This window comes from Mya arenaria, chromosome 1 (genome assembly GCF_026914265.1).
Source record: "Mya arenaria isolate MELC-2E11 chromosome 1, ASM2691426v1".
In the NCBI taxonomy this organism is placed as follows: Eukaryota; Metazoa; Mollusca; class Bivalvia; order Myida; family Myidae; genus Mya; species Mya arenaria.
Window position 1 is genome coordinate 17,806,622 of NC_069122.1, and position 24,118 is coordinate 17,830,739.

Consider the following 24,118-nt stretch of genomic DNA (forward strand, 5'->3'; position numbering starts at 1 on the left):
GCGATAGGTTTTCATATTACTTTACCCTGTTTGAATGTAATATCTTAATTGTCTGTTAATATGTTCACTGATAAAACTTTTGCGGCCTGGCACATTGCATCTCATCAGTCATGGCAGTATTCTTCAAGTTCAGGCTTCTTTTTTTCAAAATTCAAAATGTTTATTTTTTAAACCATTAATTGATTTATCAACACCATAATCACACATTCTCATTTACAAGAGGTTTGATAGTGATAAATCAAATGTGGAACGCATGGCACCATCACTCTGGTGAACGAGAATAATTTCATATAGCACGATGTACATGAAATAATGACAGTATGGCGAGTCGTTCCTTTACTATTTTTACCCATAAATACCATAAATTAAGCCTTTTCATACAATAGATCTCCATCACCTCTCCGACTGCTTTATAATTCGTGTAAATATATGAACATAATCATGTGGTCTTTAACAAAGATAGAAGTGTAAAAAAGTTTATATCTTCGACTTCAAAGAACTTCATTAATGCTAATTTTTGACCAAATTTTAGTTGCCTTTAACCTTGAAAATAATCGGTTAAATGGCAAGATGTTTGTAATCAAGCTTAACGACAGCGTTTTTGTGACATTGATGAAAGATGGATTTTTTTGTTTGTCTTTTTTTCATTCGAATAAAAAATTGTACTAGTATCTGATACAGGGTTAATGAAGCAATGCGATGGTTAGACGTTATGCTAACCATTGTATAGTATAACAGCGATGAGGAATATGGATAAGTCGACAGTTGACAGGTAAGGACATTGTAAGAAGTGTCATTTTGCTAATTTATGCTTTAAATATGATAATATTTTTCTTTATTCCCATTTCCTACATGTTCCCATTACAAAATCTTACCTGTCCTTCCAATTGGAAATTTCCCATTTTAAAACTGAACTTTTTTCTCCAATTGTAATTTTCCCATTACTCAAATATTCCAATTGGAATTTTCCAATGTTCATACTTTCCCACTTTGAATGTGGGAATCCTCCAATTGGAAAGATTCACTCATGGGAAGGATTCGCAAACAAATGCCTTAAATGAATCTATCGGTTCTTCCTTTTTAATGAATATATTATTTTTCATCTAGTTAGTGTAAAATATTCTTAATTAAACAGTCAATTTCAATTTTAAAAATTATGTTCCAAATTCTCCCCCAATTTTAATAGAGCCAGTTTTCCAATTGGAAAAGCTTGAAAAAGCCATTTTCCAATGGGAAGGCCATTTTCCAATGGGACTCCCATTGGAAAAGTTGACTTTAAATGCCAAAAAAATATATTTCTAAATTAAATTTCAGGAAACAAAAAATATCTCTTATTAGTAATACCTAACACATTTTAAAAATACAAAAATAAAAAACATTGGGTGAAAAATAAAAAAATTAAGTTTGCAAAAATTCCGGATTTGCAAACTTAATCCGGATGCTGTTCAGACATACTATGAGATTCTATCATTTATTTGTTCTCAACTTATTTAATCCTAATTGGCACTCGGATTAAAAGCTTAAAATTGAAAACTTCTGACTTGAAAAAGAAACATATCTAGCGTTGCAGTATATCAAAATCATCCATTTCATCACAATTCAGTTTAAAGCCAATTTAGAATGTTAGCACACTTTGTAGTTCGGAGCCGTTATCTATTCAAGGAATTCATAAAGTAAGCCAAATTCTAATTAAGCATATACTTAAGTTTTTGAAATATTCATGACATTTTGATTTCTGATAGCAGGTATTGGACAGATTTCAAAGAATAACAACACTTAGTTATGTCCATTACTCAGTCTGAAATAAAATATCAATCTAAAGCAGCATTTTCAATCTTAAGTATGGGGAGAACATCCTAGACCACATCCTGGCACTTCGCATTTAGTTATACCGTTCATATAAAGGTCATTGTTGAATAATGCGTCAAAAAGGACCCTAACACCGAGCATTAAAGTCTGCATTTTGTGACATTTAAAATTTTGTTTATCCACGATATTGTCGTTCAGCCTTCATACAATTATTGTATCACAATAATTCGACTACGAGTTTTATTATTTGTTTAACAATTGGATATTGGAGAATGCTAAAAATATTAGTAGTTATCATTCGTAGCCAATCACTAGCCGTTGTAGTACATGTTTCAATCATGGCGTTTTCAATCGTGGTCATCACGGGACATGTTGTGTTGAAATTGAACAAGTTAATATGATATATAGGACTAAATGAAAACAAAACACTTCTTTTTCTAAGCGTATTTTAATCCCGATTAACATATAGAGCATTCTTGGATATATTTGCAAGCAGTTTCATCAAAATTAGAACTTTAATCACGCGGCATATAATATAAAATGAAAGAACAGTGTATACAAATATTAAATCGAACGTACATGATAGCTTTATCTAAAGTTATGATATTTTGGACGATCAGTGTGATTCTTTTATATTCTACACTTTTGAGGATCAGAACCTTAGTTACAAAAAAAGCCAGCGGTGTTATACCGTTAAATTACAGCCGTTATTGATAATAGGTAATTCGGTAGATTTAAACAGAGGCTGGGCCACCATACAAACTATAATCGCGACCAATAAGCTAGTTCAAGGGTTATGAGTTTGTATTTACTTTTAACAAATACTTACACGCAACAACTATGTGATACAAAAACTGAAATATGGCACAGCAATAAGTGGTCAACATTTTATTTTGTCTAATGAAAATGCAGTATTTCTCAAGTTCTTTAATTCATTTATTTCTGTAAATCAGCCTTCAGCCGTTAGTAATTTCAATCATGTGAAGCGGTAGATATGAAGAGTGGTTCGCTCACTTAGTGTGCAGTTGACACAAAAAAAAGTTGACCTCAAATTGTTTTTGTTAGTATGTACTTACAAAAAAATGGTCATTCGATTGCGTCGCATCAAACGATTTATTTTTGTAAGTTCATACTAACAACATTTAACCATTACTTTAACGAAAACACAATGTGATAACGAGCTACAGAACTGAAATACGTCATATATTTGTTTTAAACATATTGTAATCTAAGTTGTAATACGGGTTTCCTTGCATTTCTTAATTTAACAAAAAAAATCCCATTAATCTAATTTGTTTTCAAAAAATTAAAAAATATCATATAATGAAAAGCGATATTACTGATGTAGAACTAAGAAGCAAAATGGAAACATATTGCATTAGTTTCAATACAAATAGATAAAAGATTCAACTGTTTTAAAACATATTTGTGTTAAACATAATGTAATCTAAGTTTTAATCAAGTATTCCTTGTATTTCTTAGTTTTTAACAACAATTGATTTGCCACAAATTTGTTTTTATTAATTCAAGAGATGAATTAATTAAACGCGGTATTACTGATATATAACTTGAAAAACAAATTGGAAACATATTTCAATACCTTTACTAAACGCATATTGCTTTCTAGCTTCAGAGCTCAAAATATCAAATTGTAATGGTTTAATAATCATTTTGTTTCAACTCAAATCTAATTATAATGTAATGGTGAACATAAAATAATATGGTGTACATTACATAATAACATTTAATTTTTAAAACACTGAAATTTTAATTACGACATAAGCGGTAATTAATATAAAAAAAATGACAATAAAAATTTACAGCAGAAGTAAAATATCTTAAAATAATCAATTTATCTCAATAAAATCCTACAAAATATTCATTTGTTATCAGTGGTTTTTATATACAACCACTCTTTTGTACGTGTTTTGTTGTTGTCTTAACCGTATATAGATAGCGTTGTTATGAGTTGACCTTTTGTCTACAACTTTGATGTAAATAAGACCGTTTCTATTTGTTGTTGCACACAATAACTTTAGATTCATGTTGTGTAAATAATAAAATGTTATGCAAACATATGCAATAGTCAAACGTCCGGAAATAATTCTTACAAAAAACCTCCTATATAGCGTGAAGCAATCTTACAGGTCGATTAATCAGTCCGCGTCATTAAATACTGAAGATTGCGTTATGCCGAGAGGTCAATCTTTTTTTTTTACTTTAGATCTTTTTACGAAGCATATAATCACGAGACTTTTATGAAAACTTGTGTCCAGTGGTCTGCTGAATTACCTATCTGCTTAAGCATTTAGTAATTTTATTGCTAGTTTTTTTACTTATAATATTTTAGCATTCGGTATTTTTTTTTAAATTAAAAGTAAATGTTTATAACGGTCTTCTATTAACAGTGCATTTTGCTTGTCATAAACTCGTAATCACGGATGGTTTCTGTCACTAAATTGAAAGGATGAAATGTATTGTAAAGTAATCTACATTTTTATTATAATAAGACAAAAGTTTAAAGCACCTCCGGCATGTTTAGCTGTCTACAGTAATATTCAAACCACAACAACCACAACAACGAGAACAGGGTCATCAAAGATCATAGTTTGACCGAGCATATTTTTATCGCTACGCTGGCCCCACTTTTAACTACTTCTCTCTCATTCTCGGTTAGATGGGACGACTTATCTTCATCGGGATTCAAACTCAGCCGAATCAATTTCCTGGACATGTTTGTCGGTACGACAACAGAGTAGTTGGTCGGGAAACTCCAATCCTTTAGCGCTGCTAATGTTTTTCTTTCTTTCAGGTCGTAAGCCGAAATATATTTCGATGCCTTCCTGTAGCCTCTGTTTGCATCTACCCATGGAAAGCCTAATTCTTTCGCCATGTTTTCATTAATCTTTGCGCCGTCCCTTGGTGGAATGAAAAGGTCGAACAGGATTTGATTTTTTTCTTGACCTCCTCAATCTTCAATTCGCTCAGTTTGAGCGTCTCAATGACTGGGTCGCAAACCGCATAGTGCGGCCCGATGTAGTGAACGATCTCATAATCTCTTCCGTAGATGTCTTGAAGGAACTCGATCAAAACATGCAATTTATCGTTGTCGAAACCTTTATACTGAAAATAGGTCTTTCCGACGCACCCAACTTGCCAAAGGACCGTGTGAATATACGTGAAAAGTTTCCGTTTCCGTAGCAGCAAGTCGGTCGCTTCAAACGACTGACATCCGGGAAAGGCCGGGTCGATCTGAAGATCAGCGAATAAGCAATCCACAGCAGAGGGTGCCGCCAAAAGTTTGGCTGGTATACCCTCTCGCTTTGCAATCTGCAGAATTCGGTGAGAAGGAAGACAAAATATTCCCGAATGACCGTAGAATACGGCCGCTACATGTACACCTTTTCTAGCCTCTTGAAGTATCGCTTCCGACATCTGGACGTACGTCTCGTACCTATCCTTGTCATCGTCATACAGAACGAAAAATCCATTGCGTCTGGTCGCATCTCTTTAATATAGATCGCGGTGACATGATCAGCCACCAAATAGAACACTTTTTTGCATGATTTGATGAAACCAACGGCTTCCAGGGTGAGGTGGCCAACACTCTTTATACCCGATCCAATTATTGTTATTCGCCCGTTCCCAGTTTTGTCCGTCGACATTTCTTGAACAAGGCCTGACCACTTTTGTCTTTCCTCGTGATGTTTAAACGCTTGTTCTGCAAAGGTAATAAAATATCTATATTATCATTGCAACTGGTGATTAAACAGCTTCTCCGTTTATATTTCAATAATCGATAATGATTACATGGTTGATTCAAGTTTACGCAGACTGAAAATTATTACGAAATTACATAGCAATTACATATTTCAACATCTTGTATGTTCATACCTCTAGCCCTTTGCTGAACAGCGCCTGAAGGAATTCGAGTGTCTTTGCTACGATTATTCAACATTTTTTCTGCAAAAGTAATGGAATGTCGTACTTATCATTTCAACTGCTGAATGAAAGAGCAGCTCTGTTTTAATTTTGATAATTGATAATGATTAAAGTTTTTACAGACTGAAAATTTTAAAAAGCTTAAAAAGCAAAATTTGCTTCTATTTTTCGACATCGTATTTGTTTCATACCTGTAGTCGATTCCATTTCAGCTGCGGTCTAACGAACAGGTTATCTGCCTTTGATCGTCAAGGTTGTCTACAATATCAAACAAAACATTAAAGATATAACGAGAGCGCCGCGGGGCGAGCGCCAACACAAGACTGTTGTTGTTTTCGCAGAGGAAAAAGGAGCATGAATTAAAAAATATTAATGCCAGAGTTAAGGGCCTTGAATAACACATGCGTATTGTTTCTGGTAACAATGTGTATTACGAACCTTTAACGTTTTTTTAAGATATGGCCAGAGTTAAAAAAAAATCACTACGACGCCGACTCCGACGCCACCGACGCCGACAAATACACTTAGGCTATAACAATATTTCGTTGGCACCAGCAAAAATCAGACAAGATGAAAAATGATATTTGTTGAATGTCTTTTGAATTGTAGCTATGTTTCGTTGTATATCCTGCTTGGTTGTTTGCCAGGCCTTACCCTTGGCTTTTAAACCATATGTCAGTTAAATTTTAGGCTACTGCGCCAGTCTCTGATATATGACACCGTCGAAATTGCATTACCAAGCGCAGTGGTTTTTAACATGCATTCAAACTTCTATATCCTCGATTTCAAACAAACCGCCTGTGCTCAAAGCTCGTTATTGCCAATGTATTCTGATAAAATTAACATATTTTATTTACCCTGTACCAAAGGCTAGATTCTTGTAAGAGGGTACCACCACGTTTATCGTGAAATAAGTTCAAATTAAACAACTCTGTCTAGATTGTCAGAATAAGTATAGAAGAAGAATTAAGTTGTGAATGAACAAAATGATTTGCGTAAAAAGCATAGAACTTTGCCGACTTAATGATCTTCCAGCAATATATAAAAAATATTTCTTTTAAATGTTCGCATGAAGTTGCGCAATCAACACTCTGTTTTTTAAAGATTTTAGACGTGCATAAGATGGCTTTGATAGGAGGTTATAAAGGAAAGGGAAAGGCTGTACGAAAATACATGTAAGTTTTAACTAAATGCCAAGTGCCCCGCGAAGGTCCTATATTATATTTAATAATGAAAATACTACTTTAGGTTAATATTTTGTTTAAATCTGAGTAATGCAAACTATTAATAGTTGTTTTAAATTGAATTCAGTCCAATACCTGCAATCAAAGAGTAATATATTTTCTGCTGGATTAAAATTAACATAACTTCCGGCCTAATGCAAATGGATTACATGAAAAATTAACGGTGCTTTACTTCAATGTGAGTGACTTTTCTTAAAAGAAACATGACATGACACACTTTGTATTGCTTAAATTCATTGGATTTGAACTGAATTTTAAGCCAATCATCAAGTGAAGCGCTAGAAATTGCATTTTACCAGTCTAAAATACCCTGTTCACAATGAAATGTATGAGGAAATTAATTTGTAGTCTGTAACCTACATAACACGTGAACTCACGTCATCAGTAATCATTGATGAATAGCTAAAACAATTTTCAACCGGACATGATTGATTTTCTCTTATCATTATTTTGCACAAATGACCAATCCTATAAACCAAGCGCAGGCTGATTGCATAAGGATTAGGTAAGTATAAGCAATGCAAATTTAGATCTATTCAGTAGCTCAAACGAGAGAAGGACAAGTAAGAAAATAATATATTAGTCAAACATTTACGACTAAGATACTGGATATATTTTTGTGTGCCTTCGTACATGTTATATCCAAGCAGTCATCTTACATTAACTATAGTCGAATCGATAATGACCGGCTGAGCAAATTATGTATTAAGGTGGTATTTCATTGTATAGCTATTAAACATCACATACTTTATGGATATATAAATTTACTGTGTGCATATTAGCGTGCCTATTGCCTTTTATAAATAATGTTTATGATTGGCTCTGTGTTTGATTATTGACTTTCTTTTTAAAGTATGTGCTATGACGAGAAAACAATGAAGAAAGACATTTGATCAACATTTGTTTTGTTGTGAAAAGTCTCAAAAACAATTAATTAACATTGCTCTTCAAGAAAACATTCAAAATTTAAGACTGCAGAAAACGTAAAACGATAGCAACATGTATTTACTTACAAAGTTTCCAATCCAGTCCTTGTTAATTGACAGGTGTGCGCTTTTAGGCATCCAGGTTAGGTCTTTTATACGTAACGACCTGTCACAAGGTACCGCTTTACTGCACAAACTATACAAAAGAAATCCGGGTCCTTAATAGAAAGACGCAAACACTCATGTTTTTTGACAGTCATGCACATTTAAGCTATCGTTGCATCACATTCCAGCATGAGAATTAACTTATAATTTAATGTTAAGAAGTCCCCAAAGCCGTGGAATTTACAAATTTATTGTACAAATGAAATCGGGCACTATCTATAAGGATTTGCCTTTTTTGCAATGCTTGTTTTTAAGCAATTGCCTTTATTCATGCCTACGCTACGGTCTAGTATTTGTTTCTTTGCACCTTTCAGCATCCTTGGACAAAAAGGGATCAGAAAAGGGATGTAGTTTTAAAAATTAACCTCATTTGGTTATTAAACTTTTTATAAATATATAAAGGTTAAACTTTATGAATCTTTATAAATTGAATTCATACAGACATCTTTGACTATGTCTAAGTTTGAACAGGTTTTTTGAATTCGAAGAGGACTCGGGAACTCGGGAAAAATGTTTAACTGAGCTTCCGAGTTCTCACCGAGCTCGTAGAAATTTTTGAAGTCGCAAGGGACCCCGGTAGAGCTTTTGATTGTGAACACCGCAAGGCACGTAAGAGCATGCCTGTGCTCAAGGGAATATTGCAGGCTAGTATTACGGTTAAAGTACGATATTTCGAAGGCAGACGACAGCAACAGCGATTCAGATGATGTTTATTCTGTTTTAACAGTATTACTACCGATAGTTGAAGCCTGTTATAATGACTAACAACAGCAAAAATAAATAAATTAAGGGTTTATTTATTCTGATCTGGGAGATTGTAATCGACTGTTTTTTTATATTCTAATTCCACTCGAATCATCATCCCGGGTCAAATTGCAGTACAAATATCAATATGATGACAATCTTATAATAAATATGACATTGCAAAATACATGTTACACGTTTTAAAATATGAGCGACAATTCATTTATTGTTAGAGTTTATCTCTTATCTCTATCTGTTACAGTCATGTTCTTGTTCGGTTTACACCATTTACTAATAGCTCGATTGTTATGAAACGTATAAAGTTATATAAGCCTGCCAATGTCGAGGTTAAATACCTAAATATTGTTAATGGTCTGGGCTTGAACCGTTTGAACCGTGTACCTCATAGCAGACCTTTGAGCCTTCAATACATTTAATACTGAAATGATTATAATTGATTTGGCCTAATAACTAACACAAATAACACTATAGCAACTGCATTTCTGTTACAGACTGGTGCAGCAGAGTCTACCAGGTACATGATATTAAGTGGCCACCACTGGATTACAGTAAAGGGCACTACAAGCAAGTGAAATTGAGACGAGAGGTGGTACAGGAGTTAATCCATTGAAGAAAATAAAACAGTCCGATTCTTAATTGAGTAAGGCTAAATGTTGTTTTTCTCACGACAACGAAGGGAAGCAAATCATATTGTTATTTTGCATTATTTATTTTATGATTTGCTTACTATGCAAACATCCACAAAGACTAAATGTACATTGTTGTTTTCTGCATGAGGTTATTAACAATATAAAACACATTGTCTAACAATATAGTGACAATATGTATACTAAAGTCAAGTCTTTGGATCCTTATATTTCAAATATTGTTTATTTTTCTAAAGAAATGAACGGACTGTGAGGCGTATTGCCCGTAATTCCAAAGATATAAATGTGTTTAGTTAGATACAATGGACGTTTGTTTATCCCAATTCGACGGAAATGTCAACTTCAAAGATATAACTGGTAACGATTCTTAAAAACATAAAGACTAAACAAATGAGTGTGAACAAGAGAAGAAGATATGGATGTAATTGTTGTAAACATTGTTTTCCAATCTTTGAAGAACCCTCATGTAGCAGTAGCATGAATATTGAGGTGGCCGAAAGCAAGTCTCTACTACCACTAGTGAAAAATCAAGTCCCACTGAAGATTTTGGTGAAATATACGCAAGACACATTTTTCCTACGATAGATAAATACTTTCAATTAGCTGTCAGCCTATGTTGGGCTGTATGGACTTTTCTGCACAAACTGCGCAGGATCATCAATAGCATATACCTCTAGAAGATGACCCCTCTGTAATATTCATTACAGTTGAAGATAAACTGTTTTTGTACAAATATATATCGGTGGGTGTTATCATATATTCTGCATATGTTCTGGTACATGGTCCAAGTGAATACGCGTAACCGAAAATGATGGAGCCTTATTTATAAGAATTTAAACAAAGCTGCCTTATTTAAGGAGAGGGTATGTTCATTTGGAATAATTCTGGACAAAACCTTGCAGCTGGAAAAGATCTTTGCTTCGTGCGCATAAAATAACCAGGAGAGTACAACATGGCTTTGGAATACAATGATTGCATATAAACGTTTGATATACCAACTGTAGTTTCAAGGGCTACGGATGATGAGATGTTTGTGAATCAGCAAACGACAGATGTGTAACTGATGAGATGTTAGTGAATCAGCAAACGACAGATGTGTAACTGATGAGATGTTAGTGAATCAGCAAACGACAGATGTGTAACTGATGAGATGTTAGTGAATCAGCAAACGACAGATGTGTAACTGATGAGATGTTAGTGAATCAGCAAACGACAGATGTGTAACTGATGAGATGTTAGTGAATCAGCAAACGACAAATGTGTAACTGATGAGATGTTAGTGAATCAGCAAACGACAGATGTGTAACTGATGAGATGTTAGTGAATCAGCAAACGACAGATGTGTAACTGATGAGATGTTTGTGAATCAGCAAACGACAAATGTGTAACTGATAAGATGTTAGTGAATCAGCCATCGACAAATGTGTAACTGATGAGATGTTAGTGAATCAGCAAACGACAGATGTGTAACTGATGAGATGTTTGTGAATCAGCAAACGACAGAATGTGTTACTGATGAGATGTTTGTGAATCAGCAAACGACAGAATCTGTAACTGATGAGATGTTTGTGAATCAGCAAACAACATAATGTGTTACTGATGAGATGTTTGTGAATCAGCAAACAACAGAATCTGTAACTGATGAGATGACACCACATACGATCACTCATGGCAATTCTTCAAAGGAGGGACATCAGGCAGCAAAATATATGTGAATGTTCAAATGATTGAAAATCATGTATTAACAGAAATGAGACACGTACGACATGGATATTTCACAAATACTGGGGAAAATGGAGAGGGGGTCGCGGTGAGGTATACAATGGATTGTACCTTGAAACCGATAAACCTAAAACATGTGCGAAAATCGGTGTTACAAGAAGTTGAAATCAAAAGCAAAATAAGACGCCAATACATAGCTTTATTGATTGGTTACTCAATACAAACATACTATTTGTATATTGTTACAGATTTCAACACAGGTCCTTATTTCAAATTGGATGATGTGCTGTTTGCGGACATCGGGTATGAACCATTACCAAGGAAACATTCAATTGCATTTAAAGTGTGCCATGAATAAGCGTACCTATACAATTGCAATCCTTATATCAGATATAGAAATATTATGTTTTGATGTTGAACTATCAAAACTTATGGTTATGAATACACTGGATTCTACACTTGTAAACAAACGAGATACGCAGCCCGGCATATTGAGCACCTTATATTCATCTTAAGTGAAGAATAGCCATACTATATATGGAGCCAATGTTTCTACTTTGTTGAACTGTAAACGTTATAAACAATCTGGACCACAGATCATTCAATCTGTAGAGTTTCATATTAGGAAGTATGTTTCCTTTTGATCGATCAGTTTGATAAGCATTCAAATATGTGTTCTAACAGAGATGCATGGATCACTTTCTATACATTAAAATAAAGTGTTTAATTATATCAATAACTTATTATTATATTTCTGATTAATGTACTGTTGTAAGCGTGTAAATACTATCGATTGTATCATTTGTCCAATTATCACCAAAGTAGGTTAGAATGAGCATAGTATCTGGGGAAGTTTTAATTACCAGCGATATCGGACAAATAACTCCAGAGTAATAACCCTTAAATTATTGAAGAAAAAAAAGATGGTGTTTGATCGATAATTATAGTAGCGATTGTACATTATTCACTTAAATTGGCCAGGATATATATCGGCATAATAACTCGGACATATCTGATTTTCAGTGATATGGCTTAAGACATTCTGGAATAATCGCTCTTTAATGAGAGAAACTACCTGAAATTGATATTGTCCGATCGATAACATTTAATAGAAGCAGTTGTCAGATCGGCATCAAAATAAATTAGAATACTTATTGGGAAAATATTTCGAACAAGTTTTATAACCAGTGACATCAATGAAGTCACTCCATACCGGAAGTTACACTCCGGACACGAGGAATTCGGCGGGGGATAATACTAGATATATGTACATATGCATGTGTTATATATATTTTAGTTTACATTCAATATATAAACTAATAACTGCTATTCAAGACTGCTGTATGCTTCTATGTATCTTAGCATTAAATATCTCAAGGCAATTAACCTGCTGAATATAAACCTGGTTTTCATAGGCTTATTTCATCTAGGAGAATCTCCCTCAACATTCCTACAAGTTATTGTATTTCAATACTTCACAACAAATTGTACAGAATTAATGCGTAGTTAGCATATCAAATTACTTCCTGATTAAGATTAACAGGGCAACTTAACCAAGCATACAATAACTCGTTCTTTCTCTTCCAATGTACGCAGTGCATTATATGTGAAATCTTTTAATTAAAAAAAAATATAGCGTACAGTTTCAGACTGTGCCAAAAAGCCTAAAATAGTATTTTTAATCATAAAACATGAATGTTTATACCAGACATGACAGTATTGTAGAATGGGCGTTATTCTTTTGTTTGTGACCAAATGTTGATTTGAAACTTCAAATTTATTATAAGTATTGTCATGCAACTGATTTAACAATGAAATGTTAAATTCCATGGCCACACTTAAAAAATCTAATCTAAGGGGAAAACATTTATTATTTATTCATATTGTCAAGATATTTACAATGTGTAAAAACCTATCTATTCATGGCTCATAGATGCATTTGAATGTAAACAACTGTAATTATTTTAATTGCCATTCACTAACTCACATTAACATTATTCATTGGCGGTAACATATCATTCAGTTTACAGAGATAAAAGGAACAGATATGTTCATCCCCAATGCAAACCTTTTTTTTATTTTCAGGCCTTATTATTAATGACCTTATAGTCATACTACTATTGTTTTCAGACGATGTGATTATACTTGGTAACACTCCTGAAAATATTAACGGGACACTGTCATTATTATAAATTTGCTGTAATAAATGGATTCTAGAGGTCAATATAAGTCAAACAAAAGCCATGATAGTTCGTTAAACAGGTCGTCTGTTCATAAATAAAAAGTTTGTATACAAACATATTTGGATGGAAGATGTTAGTGACTTCAATTATTTAAGGACTGTTTCCAATTTCACAGGTGCACTTTGCCAGGAACCATGAACACCTAGCCATTAAGGCACAAAATGGTTTATTAGCTTATTACAATAGGTATAATATTTAGCCAAAAATTAGTTGTCAATTATTTGATGCCTTTGTTGGCTCAATACAGGGTTATGGGTCAGATGTTTGGGGATTGGGAAAATCAAAAGAATTCAATCGCATCCATTTAAAGTTTTGTGAAAGAATTTTAAATGTACGCATCAATACTTCCAATTGTGCTAAACATGGAGAACCAAGCCTTTATCCCCTGTATATATAACAATATATTAGAAAGTTTAATTAAAGATTGCCAATATATTAGACGTTATTGGGTTACTGATGTTAGAAATATTCTAAGCAAGCATCGCTATGCAAATGTTTATGATTATAAACATTTTATAATAAACTGTAAATTACTAGAACTCATTAGGATATACAGTCTCATTCTCCTCATAAATGTTTTAACTGCTGCCCAATTTTCATTTCAGAAAAAAAGCAAATCGAATCAATGCTAACAAGAAAGTAAATCAAAGACACTTTATAATTTCTTTCGTATGGGCTCTTGATTCGCTGTTATACAATCCAAAGTCACACATGTAGCCTATGACCATTTCATGAACTCATGAAACCAATGGTTGCTAGAAGTCTGTAAAAGGTTGCTGAAAGTATTTTAAAGGTCATTTACATGTTTTCATTGATCAGGAACTGGTATAAGACGAATTTAGTCGCCTGCCGGTTTTCTTCATTGTTTACTGCTATGAAATCTCCCCCTAATGTGCGTCCTATAAAAACATTCACGGACATATATTATTTTGTTATGCGTATTTTATTTTAATGTGTCTATAACGTTAATTTTCGCAGGAAAACGGCATTGTGTTTTGCTGAATTTTTCAATTTAATCTTTGATTTTTTATTATAATTATTGAAATTTTTATTACAAATCGTTTGGTATCAAGAAAAGTGTACCTAACCGACTTCGTTTTGTGCGCAATATAAATCAATATAAGCCCTATTTATGGTTGTTTTTCAGTACTTATTGCTTTAAAACGTTTAACACGATGTTAATCGAAATATTGTTTATGTTAGTAAGTTGTTCAGATTAGAAACTTAAGAGAGTTTAGTTTTGTATAAAACTCTTATTAACTCTTATTAATTATATGTTATAGCTATTGTTTAGTTTTCTTAAATTAATAATTCATCATTCTTATTTTTCTCTGTTGATGTCGGAAATGTAATTATGATTCAATCAGAATTGCACTGATTATAAGTGAACACATGAAATAGTTTATATAGGCTTACTTTTTAAAGGTTGTTTTAGCTCACGTTCACACACACGCCTTGCACGCGCGCATACAAATACACACACGCACGCACACACGCACGCGCGCGCACACACACACACACACACACACACACACACACACACACAGAGACTTGTATTGTGTTTTCGAATAAAAATGACCTAGATCACCGGATGGCTAATGAATATAGACCAAGAAAAGAAGCATTTGCTAACCATTTGTTCCTTATGTGTTTTTAATGTGTTTCACAGATAAACTTTGGGAAGTTACTACTCACAAGTCACAACTCAAAATTCACAAGTCATATATCGAAAGTAAATCAAATGTTACAAGTCTGCGAACATAATTCAAAATCCCCCCGACTGCCAGTATTATTGTTTCTGATGAAAATTGTTTCAGTCGATTGTTTGGACTAATAAGCATATATGTTGATTGAATGTATTGTCATATTATTTCTTTTGCACTATAAGTGTAAACTTGCTATGCTTTGTTGCAGATTTGTTTCTATTATTTGAACATTAATTTTGATCCATGAACGGTCGAGTCGTCAGTTAAGAAGTCAATATTTAAGGAAACATCTTAATATAAAGTAAGATACAACTATTTTTGCTTAAAAAGTATATATTTAAATATATATATATATATATATATATATATATATATATATATATATATATATATATATATATATATATATATATATATATATATATATTTCTGAGAACAAATGTTATTTCTAGGACAAGGAATGATATTTGTGCCAAATTGGGATAATGTACTAATGTTCTTAATCAAGGAAAATAACTGGTTTGTGTCCTTGTTGACTTTACTTAAGCTTTTGATTATGTTGTTAGAGATAATCTATTGTGTAAACGTATTAAGTTAGGACTACGTGGAAAAATATGTGGAATATCAAATATATGTATTCATCGGTTAATTCTAGAGTAAAATATTGTAATCAGCTGAATGTATGAATGTGTAGTAGGTGTACGACAAGGAGAATGTTTATCTCCTTTTCTATTTGATATGTATTTAAATGGTCTAGAATTTGTTTTCTGTGAAAAGTGTTTTGATGGCATTGACATAGAATCGTTTAAGCTTTTTCTTATTCTGTATGCTAATGATATTGTTATATTTGCTAACATTGCAAAAGAATTGCAAGATAGTCTAAATGTATTATCATAATATAGCAAACCATGGAAACTAGTTGATTAAACTGAAAAAAAGTAATGATATTTAGAAAAGGAGGAAGACTTCCAGTTAATTGATATTTTAATTATAACAGAAATGAAATTCAGACAGACAATACGTTTTATTATTTGGAATTGTTTTACCTGAGGTGGCTCTTTTTTCAGATGCACAAAGTCCAATGGCAGGCCAAGCATTAAAGCCAATTTTTAAAATGAACAAATATTTGTATAAGATGACTGATGTTTCTGTAAAATACAAGATATATTGTTTGATAAACTTATCACCCCAATTCTGAATTATGGCAGTGAAGTATGGTGCTTTGTTAAAGGAAAAGCCATAGAACGCGTGCATATGCAATTTTGTAAAATAGTATGACGTGCTAAAAGGATTACACAGAATGATTTCATTTATGGTGAACTGGACCGTGTCAATTACCAGACATTAAGATATTATAACATTATAAAACAGTGGGTTAAGTTTCTACGTACAAACGATAAGAAGTTCATTAAGAAAATATACCTTACATCGTTGAATGATTGTGAAAGATTTCCAAATAACACAAGTTGGTGTTCATTGATACGAAACTTGTTAAGTACGCTAGGATATTATGATACATGTATGGCTTTTCTAGAATGTAGGTAATGATAAAATAATTCTTTCTAATGTTAAACAGAGATTAATGATAATTTTATTCATAATTGAAATGGAAGATAAGACTAGTCTAGAGCATTTTTTACAAGAACATAACAAGTTTTAAACTTCAACCTTATTAAATTTCATTCAATATTAGAAGTTTCGGTATAGCTTATCATGGCTACGTGTATTTGCACATAGACTTAAAGTCGAAAGTGGAAGATAGGCGAAACCAAACACTATAACTTTAAATCAGAGAATTTGTAACATATGAAAAGTCTTAGAAGATGAATACCATTTTGTTTTGGAATATAATCTTTAATCTGATATGCATGCATTCATTATCGTGTGTATTTATTTGTACATTCCTTGACGTTATGCTCAAACGTTTTATTGATTTATCGATATGCTGTATATGCATAAGATAATAAACGTTCTGTTCTCATCTGTTCTGTTCTTACCTGTTCTGTTCTGTTCTGGCCTTAATTCTGATACGAGGTAAGCACATTCCACTTTATTACAGAAGGAGACTTAATATGCAAAAGTTAATAGAATCAATGTCGTCAAACAATGAAAACCTGTGAATAAAACTTAGTATCTTTGTATATAACGCCTTTTTATTGATATCAGTTACCATGTATGATTCTTAATGTAACATTGTGCGTATAGTCAAATATTCCATGTGTAAGTTTTGCAAGAGGTGTAAAAGAAGCTATAGGTGATTAATAATATCCATAATACAATGCATTCATAAACTATCAGAAAAGTCATTTATTAAACTGCCACAATGTAAAGAATGTTCAACTGCCATTTTTAGCTCGAGTATTCGAAGAATAAGGAGGGCTATACTACTCGCCCCAGCGTCGGCGTCGGCGTCGGCGTCCGGTTAAAGTTTTAGGGCAAGTTGAGATTTTCACTTATAAGTCCAATACCCTTCATTCAATTGATTTAATACTTCAAACAGTTGTACAGGGTCATCACATGATGAGGTTAGATAACTTCATATTATCCTTTATACAAATTATGGCCCCTGATTGACTATGGAACTTAGGTTAAAGTTTTAGAGCAGGTTGAGATATTTATTAATAACTTATATACCATTCGTTCGATTAACTTAATACTTCACACAGTTGTTCATGACCATCACACAATGAGGATACATAACTCCATATTATCCTTAATACAAGTTATGGCCCCTGATTGAATTAGGTTAAAGTTTTAGGTAAGGTTAAAGTTTTAGGGCAAGTTGGAATTTTCACTTATAAGTCCAATACCCTTCATTCAATTGACTTAATACATCACACAGTTGTCTAGGATAATCACATAACGAGGTTATATAACTCCATATTATATTTTATACAAATTATGGCCCCTGATTTACTATGGAACTTAGATCAAAGTTTTAGGGTAGGTTGGGATATTTATTGATAACTTCTATACCCTTCATTCAATTGACTTAATACTTCACACAATTGTTCAGGACCATCACCCAATGAGGTTACATAACTCCATAATATCCTTAAAACAAGTTTTGGCCCCGAATTGACTTAGGTTAAGTTTTAGGGCATGTCATAGTTTTAGGGCAAGTTGGGATTTTAATAAAATGAACTTCTATACGCTTCATTAAATGCACTTAATACTTTGCAGAATTATTGACGACCATCTTACAACATAACTCCATTTTAGCCCTAAATACAAAAAATTGCCCTTGGATGTTTTTTTTAATGATTTTTCTTTTAATTTCTTTTGAAAGGCACACTTTTATATTCCTTACCACATTTTCATAAAGGGAAAACAAGTTATTTGAATGACTTGCGTCATTGTTCGGCCGGGCTGGTGTTAGAGCAGCGTCAAAGTCGCCTTATGTATCGAATAATTTTAGCTAGGTTTGACATAAAGAGATCAAACTTGGTGTATACAAAGACTTTATGGAGACCGTTTATGGGAATGCGTTTGAGGCCCATAGGATCAAGGTCAAGGTTACTTTTAATAGAAAAAGGGTTGGTATTGAATAACTTAAGTAAGGGTCTTCATATTGGTACCAAATTTGGTATATAGGAAGAGTTCATAGAGACCTTTCCTGAGATTATGTTTTGAGCCGCGAGAGTTATGGTCTAGGTCAAGGTCAAAACAGAAATATGGTCAGTAGTGAATAACTCAAGTAAGGGTTGACATAGTGTGACCAAACTTGGTATATATGACAAGTTTATGTAGAGCTTTCATGGATTGCCTTTTGGCCCCCTAGGGTCAAGGTCACTGTTACTAAAAATAGATTACTGTTTTAGTTATGGTTGACATACTGTGACCAAACTTGATATGTAGGAAGAGTTTATGGAGTTCTGCCATGGGATTGTGTTAGGGGCCCTTTGGCTCAAGGTCACTGTAACAAAAAATAGAAGAAACAGTTGAAACTGAATCCCTTCTGCCAATCATTAAAAACCTGGTCTTGTCACATTGCGATTCTTGTTCACGTTTTTATTTGATTGTTATATTGCTTTTGACAGGCACATATTACACCGTTATTGTATTCACTTCTAAGTCAAAGCGGCGTAGTCAAGCGCACTGTCTTACGACAACTCTTGTTTTAAATTGTTTTGCTTCATTGCTTGATGACTTGATATTGACGTACATACAGTTACTTTAAGTTATACGAATGGTAATACTTTGTTGTATATGCGTTCTCCTGTAAATACCGAATATGATATTTGTTCACATGGGCCCTGACCTGCTTGATGTTATGCAAATAATATTTTGAAACTCTTGAAAACTTGACTAATCTATATTCGGTCCCGTTTTTTCATCATAACCGAATTAACATGAAGGAAAAACGTGCTAATGTATTCAAATGAAAACTAAATATACACCGCATACAATACCATAAACGTGGGCTTACCATTTTATTGCACATGTTTGTGATATTGTATATCATGGTAAACATATTGCATTACTTTTCTATTCCATCACATTAAGAGTTTTTCATTTATGACACCTGAATGCAGTCTGATAAAAATCATGAAATTATCCTTGTTGGAAGCCCCCGCTAGCACCTTAGTCAGATTCCATCTGCATAAATTTACTAATTTATTCATTAAAGTATGCAAGTCTTATATTGATTTATTAGCCGCGAAGATGACATTTGAATACAGAATAATAAAACTTAACCAATAAAATCTCTTGGTAATGTTTTGCTGTTTTGAAGAATTTGAATCTTTCTACACGTTCTTCGAAGAACGCAATTGGGTTTCGCGTTTTTGCGATATTGTTTGTTCAAACCAGCAGCAGTCAGGTAAACAAATTAATTTTACAATAAAGATGCGGTAAATCCGACCAACGAACTGGCTCAAGGACTGATGCAAAGTCTAGTACGAATGGACGTGCACTTCTCTGCTGATTTCGAAGATACTTGAGTAAAACAGTTGAAATTCTTTAAAGCTGCACTCTCACAGATATACCGTTTTTACAACTTATTTATTTTTTGTCTTGGAAGGGCAAATTTTACGTATATATCTGCAAACCAATGATAAAAGACTGCTGACAAAAGATCAGATCGCAGATTTTTATATTTCCGTTCGAAAATTAATGTTTGATGTCTTAACGCGTTACTAAAGTTTAAGAAAAATGCATAACACATCAATCTTTGAACTTAAATATAAAAATCTGCGATCTGATTCTTTGTCAGCAGTCTTATATAACTGGTTTCCATGCTTTTTCGCAAAACAATTGCTCGTTCCAAGGCAAAAAATAAAAATAAAAGTTGTCAAAGCGTTCAATCTGTGAGAGTGCAGCTTTAAAGCAACTGATCAATTTGCAAGAAAAAAAGAAAATTGTCCAAAACTGTCATAAACTTGGTATTAATGTGTACAATGCATTGAAACTTACTAACTGAAGTAACCCATAGTTTACAATGTATTTAAGTTTAGCAGTTATTTCGTATTTTTCCATTAAAAAAGATTACTGGGTATGTCTACCTAGTAGAATTCATTCCTTATGCGTGATTGGCTAGTCGGTGTTATCACGTGATATTACCGAGTTAGGTGTATAGCTTAATTAAGTCACCCGTTTAGAGTAAGCCGTCGTAGCTCAGTGGATACGACGCTGGATTGCAATTTTGGTGTCACGGGTTCGAACCCGGTCTCCCACACAATTTTTTGTTTACATTTTGGTACTTTTTTTACAATTATGATATCAAAGCGTAACACATTCTATTAAATAATTGTCCTAAGATTCGTTACAGAAAAAACTGTTTTTGGTGACAATATGGTGTACAGTCCCTTTAACGACGATGATGACCTTGCCCAAGTACCACTAAAATACTTATAAGGCAAATCTCAATCTCAGTCTCAACTCAATTTACCACGTAGCATCAATTTCTTTAAAAAAAAATGTACTTAAGTACAATTCATTGTCTTTAAATAATTACTCATGTATATATTTTGCTCTATAATTAGATTTTTTTAGATTTTTCCCAAATATTTTTATTAACACATTCTATGAGAAAATACGTTTTCAAAGAGTATAAAAACATGATTTTTCATTGAGGCAAGCATTTCGTTCACATTGGACAAGAATTTATGTTTTCCATCCATACAACAAGCTAAAACATGGGGTGGGGGGGGGGGGGGTGTCAATTCCTGGCAAAAATAGAAGATATTTCCAATTTTATGTCATTATGGTAGAGAAATGATGTAATATTTCATACATTACACAAAATGCAGCATTTAAGACCTTAGTTACCAAAACATTTCGCAAACCCCCTTGCCTTATTAAAGGGCCTACTCTGGGGTGTCCTGGACAAGAGGGCTCTGCTTAAATACGCCCCCTCTAACATCACTTTCTGAACCGCCCCTGATACGAGTATGCCCCGCTTAAAGCACAAAAAGTATTTTCAAAATATTGTATTAATCATACGGAGAATAGTGTATATGTAGCATCACTGTGCAATTAGCATTCAAAGTAATATTTTATTATGTTCTGCACTGGTCTGTAACAGCATTGCATTTAAGGACTGTCCAAATGTTTGTCATATCGTATAACTGTTTTAATGTAGGAATTTCTGAACCTTGCAATGCATGTTCATTTAGCATTCACGCTGCAGCTGCATTGAATCATTCAAGGTTCACAGTATAGGTTGATTCAATGAAAAAGAATATAATTTTAAGTCAATTGAGTTTAAAATGATAATACATATATATTACGAAGAAAATGCATCAACCTATATTTATAATTGTGCGCCTATGGGGAAAAACTATAGTCCTTGACGTAAACTGCATGTCCTTATATTAGAATTGATACGCCTTACTAGAAAGACAAACAACATTGCTTTGTACTGTGTGTCCTAGCGGACCAAAACAGGGACTGGGTGGTGGCAGCGGTTGGTAACACAGTGTACCCCGCACCACTTTAATTTGTAAAAGTAATCTTTGCATGTCAATATAGTAGAAATAATATGCATATATTACATCCAATGAACAAGTTATTAATTTGGTGAGGCATAAATTAATACACTTAAACATATGTAACACCAGACCGGTGTGTTACGCTAAATCGAAGATAACTCTTACAACACTGCCATTGACATAGATACGGTTATTGCCCTTTTGTTTGCTTGTTAAAAGCTTATGCATTTGATAAACCGCCGGTGTACACATTGCAATTTGTACCGTGTATGTGTAGATTAGGCTAAACCTTACTTGGGAAGGCTGTATGCGTTATTATGTATTAACAAATCATTTTCCATCTTTGTAGGTTTTAAAGCTGAACTGTTTGTGATTCAACGCGGTAAAGATACAGCGGAATCATCAATGACGACGTTGCAAACACTTACCGAGATTAAAAGTCATTTGACCAATCACAAATCTCATTTTTTTAATATCCGAGGTATTCCGAAGACACTGTTTTCATCTGAACTTGAATGAAATTGAACTATCAAGTAAATTTAAGAAATTTATTTAGTAAGTAAAGGCAACCGGTCTAAAGTACGTGACAAACATACAGAAAAAAACTAATATACGAGTTGTGTCAAGATAATGAATTCACGCAGATATATCCTCATGCTAAACATGATTGTTTCCCTTTAATTGCAAATTAATTGGTTGTTTTCATTAGATTATAAAATTTATTATACTTTACCAGTACCAATTTATAATGAAATATTATTTTCTTAGATATGCGTTCATCTCAAGAAGGGCATAAAGAGTGTAAATATTGACCTTTGACCAGATATGCGTCCATCTAAAGCAGGACACTTGGAGTGTAAATATTGACCTTTGACCAGATATGCGTTTATCTTTTTTCTATCCGGACCAGGAACACATGAAAGATATGATTCATACTTGAACTTCGAAGTATTTACTGTTTGATCGTGTAAATGTGTTTGCGACGACCTTGACCTTGAAGATATTGTGAAACGCCAACTGGATTGACTTTTGGTTATTATTTTTGAAATTGTGTTTGTCCCTATATTTCTATAGCAATATTAATTGAAAGTTCAGTGGGTGGAATTCGGTTCCCAGTATATTATTACTTGTTTACTGTCTGAAATCAGGTAGCCAAAGTTTAAATATAATGTATGGAAGAGTTTATCAATACAGTTTGTTCACAGTGCCTAGGGAAGTCGGGTGAGCGATCTAAAGCCGTAATGTCCCTTTTGTTAATTAAAGGTTGTCCGGTTAGGGCAGTGGTTAGTAAGCACACTCGCTTCTCACCCAGGCGACCCGGGTTTGATTCCCGGCTTAGGCGCATGTGAATTTGGTTAGTGGTCACCAAACCGGACAATTGGGATTTCTCTGGGTTCTACGTTTTCCCCCAAAACACAAGACCACACTCTCGCGCAAGCTCGTGCCAACGAGATTGACTAAGTATTAACTATCATAGCTAAGAAAATGGTATTCTTATAGCAGAAGATTGATATTGCTTCATTGCGCGAAGAATCTTTATGGTGGCCTATAAAGTATTAATGTAGATCTTATACTGCGCTATATATTTTTTGCAGGGTATGCTATCATAAATGTCACTGCCTATGACGGGTGTTCGCTAGGGGCTTACAAATTCACACCTATAAAGAAGATACATATCACCATTTGCAAAACTGGCACACCAATGTCGAGAGGTAGCGTATCATACGCGACGTGTCTTCACGTAGTGTCAATGTGATCGGTCATGTCTTTATTGAACTTAGCATATGTGTCGTTTTGAAGCGAACGTTGTTTTACTGGCGCTAATACATCACAACATGTATTGGAAGTTGGCAAAAGCGTCAGCCGTTCCGTAGAAATTTGTTTCGGGATCATTGTAAATAAAACTTTGTGCTAGGTGTTAAAGGGGCTGTACTCCGTATGATAAAATAGCGGAAAAAAGAAAATTGACATAAACTTGGCATCGATGTGTACAATGCATTGAAACTTACTAACTGAA

At 33.5% G+C, this 24,118-nt stretch overlaps 2 long non-coding RNA genes across 3 annotated transcripts in view; one reads left to right on the plus strand and one right to left on the minus strand.

The window, feature by feature from the left end:
• Nucleotides 1-629: 629 nt before the first annotated feature.
• Nucleotides 630-11,952, plus strand: LOC128202874 (uncharacterized). The gene is made up of 2 exons (XR_008255869.1): nucleotides 630-772; nucleotides 9,343-11,952. It is a non-coding gene; the product is annotated as an uncharacterized LOC128202874 (long non-coding RNA).
• LOC128246522 (uncharacterized) overlaps nucleotides 2,289-24,118 on the minus strand; it is a 52,036-nt gene continuing 30,206 nt past the window's right edge. For both annotated transcript variants that reach the window (XR_008263350.1, XR_008255774.1), the window contains exons 3-6: nucleotides 8,009-8,117; nucleotides 5,943-6,009; nucleotides 5,704-5,772; nucleotides 2,289-5,530 (exon numbers count right to left, since the gene is read on the minus strand). This is a non-coding gene — a long non-coding RNA (uncharacterized LOC128246522). The remainder of the gene's footprint in view (nucleotides 5,531-5,703; nucleotides 5,773-5,942; nucleotides 6,010-8,008; nucleotides 8,118-24,118) is intronic.